This window comes from Dipteris shenzhenensis, chromosome 22, assembly GCF_047967505.1.
Source record: "Dipteris shenzhenensis isolate YYH24624 ecotype China chromosome 22, Dip_SZ_1.0, whole genome shotgun sequence".
In the NCBI taxonomy this organism is placed as follows: Eukaryota; Viridiplantae; Streptophyta; class Polypodiopsida; order Gleicheniales; family Dipteridaceae; genus Dipteris; species Dipteris shenzhenensis.
Genome location: NC_141617.1, coordinates 38,714,345 through 38,717,210, shown reverse-complemented (window position 1 = coordinate 38,717,210; position 2,866 = coordinate 38,714,345). Strand labels below are relative to the sequence as shown.

The window sequence follows — 2,866 nt, the reverse complement described above, 5'->3', positions numbered from 1 at the left end:
TTTATCCTGAGCTCTCTTTGCTTTCTTGGCTCACGTTTTTCACTTCATCCTTTCCATAGCTAATGATATGGTGCAACGGAGCCTTCCCAGAGCTAGGGGCTGAAATGCCCCATGTCTGGAGTAAAACCATGGGCCCTCTTTAGAGCATGGTTTTGCTGCAGAAATGGGGCATTTCATCCACTAGTTGAGCTCTTGCTTGGGGCTGAAATGCTTCAGGCAGAGGCAAAAAAAAGCCCCCCCAGAGAGGGCGCGTTGATGTGCCCTCTCTGGGGGCCTTTTTTTTGCCTCTGTTTGAGGCATTTCAGCCAAGCGCAAGAGCTGAAATCACACTGGGCTGAGGTAGCCAGTGGCTGAAATTACACTAGGCTGAGGCAAAAAAAAAGCCCCCAGAGAGGGCGCGTTGAAGCCCCTAGCTGAGCTCTTGCTTGGGGCTTTTGAGGCATTTTAGCCAAGGGCATGAGCTCAGACAATGGCTGAAATCACACTGGTCGATGTGCCCTCTATGGGGGCCTTTTTTTTGCCTCAGCCAGTGTGATTTTAGCCACTGCTTGAGCTCTTGCCTGGGGCTGAAATGCCTCATGCAGAGGCATTTCAGCTAAGGGCAAGAGCTCAGCTAGTGGCTGAAATCACATTGGCATCAACTCAACCTCTTTGGGGGCATTTTTGGACCTCAGTAAGGGTGATTTCAGCCACTGTCTGAGATGATGCCAAGGGATGAAATGCCTCAAGAAGAGGCAAAAAAAATGCCCCCAGAGAGGGCGCATAGATGCGCCCTCTTTGTGGGCATTTTTTTTACCTCTTCCTGAGGCATTGCAGTCCCAAGCATCAGCTCAGCTAGGGGTTGTAAGTTGAAGTTCATGAATCTTTGTTTGCTTCATGTTCATCTTCAAGTTCAGCGATGCTTCATACTTCATTTTGGTTTTAAAGACTAGACCTTTTCTACATTACTATTTCAGTATTTGCATTTATGTTTCAAGCTATTGTTTATATTTTGTTTGTTTTGAAATGTTGATCGATCAAATGCTAGTCCTAGCAAGCGTGCGAGGCGAGGATGTAGAGGAAAGGGGAGAGGAAATGAAGAGCCTCTTGAGGTCATTACCCCCATTATTGATGTTCATTCTATGGGAGCAGAGGATATGGGAGACATGAGCCAGGGGCGTGGAGAGGGCTCTAGAGCATGTCATGATCCTGACCATGCACCTGCTTTTGAGGAGTCCTCCTTACAGATTGTGCCATACATAGTTTAGCCGGAGATCATCCCTCCTGGAGGAGGGGATTGTTTGTCTGAGAATTAACTTTATCTAGATAGGATGGAGGACATTCTCCAAAAGACAAGAATATTTTCTTGTTTTCAATGTCCTACTGTTCCTTTGTGCAGGCTTATCCCTTTTGTTAAGGTGAGAGGGCTAAGGGATGATGTCTCTAGATTGAAAGTGGCCTTCGGTAGAGAGGGTTATGTGCAGGAGAAGGGGGCTTTTATTGTTTCTCTTTGGACTTTTGGGAGAGATGACTGCGATGTTGATGAGGCTGTCATGCAAGAATGGGACCCTATATGGGTTTCCATTAATTCAGAGTTTGAGGTAGAGCTTGCTAGGAAACCTGTGTGGCAAGTTATGTCTAACAAAATGTTATACGTTTGGGAGGGCAACCACAGGACCGTTGCATGGCAAGCAACAATCAAAGAGCGTTTTTCACAGATGCATGAAAAGAATTACAGAGTATTCTGCACAGTCATTGATCCTACACATGTCAGTGAGATTGCTCTGTTATTCACCTTGCAGAGGATGAACTCGTAAGAATTTCTTTTTGTTTTCTTAGAAACATTTTTTGCTTTACTAAATTAAGTCAAAATTGTTCCTTTTAGTGGAAAGAGTATTTGATGGTTGATTGCTTTTATTGTTTACCTCTTCTTTGAACATTCACAGCATGAATACACATGCCTTGGTTGCTACCTCTTTGAGAGATGAGCTAGTGAATTGCAAAAACATTTGTTCAGCCAATCATGAAGAGTACTTGAAGGATTTGCCAGATAGAGATAGGAGGATCATTGCAAGCAGGCACAAATACACAAAGGGAAGTGAGCCCTAGTATCCTATTATGAGGAGATACCTTGGCAAGTTGGTTTATAATGTATGTTCTTCTCTTTTATTATTTAGCAATTAAGTTGCTTTTGTTTGCAGGCTAACATTTGAAGAGTTGTGCTTCATGCTACTTGAAGGTTCAAATCTCTAAAGCACTTGGAAAGAAGCTGGAGAAAGCTAAACATGCTATGTTAGAGGAGGAGCTTGGGAGAGTGGAGGAGAAGGAGCTGGAAGAGCTTGCCACTTGATACGGTGAATGTATTGGGAAGGTGCATCATCTCAATTACTTTAAAAATAAATGATTATGTTTTTGTTGCACTAGTGCAAGCTTTACAATTCTTATGTTTTTGTATTTGGGTACATGTTAGACTTTATGAATTAAGATGGTTACAAAGATAATATTTTGTTGGGTCTTTAATATTCGCATTTTCATCGGTTGTTTAAAAGATTTTTTAAATTGTTTGCATGGCTTAGATTCTCAATATAATTGATTTGAGACTTGGGGATGAGTGGATGGAAAAAGTAATGTCGTTGAGATGGGACACAAAGTTTTGCCACCATCGAGAAGCTAAACCTTATTGCACTTCATGAGGCTCCAATCTAGACAAAAATATTTTGGTTGTCTTTATTGGAAGCTAGCAAAACCATGAAGTCTTCGTATGGTCTACTTCGCAGAGACAATTTATACATAGTGTGAGTACTCTGCTTGTTTACTTGAGTTTGTGATTCTATTTTTTATCAAACCATCTAGGTAATTATCAATTGTGTTGGTTTAGATGGTTGAA

General features: G+C 42.1%; 1 pseudogene; it reads left to right on the top strand.

Annotated features, from left to right (window-relative positions):
* Positions 1 to 469: 469 nt before the first annotated feature.
* On the top strand, positions 470 to 2,329 carry LOC147888084 (uncharacterized; annotated as a pseudogene).
* The last annotated feature ends 537 nt before the right edge of the window (positions 2,330 to 2,866 follow it).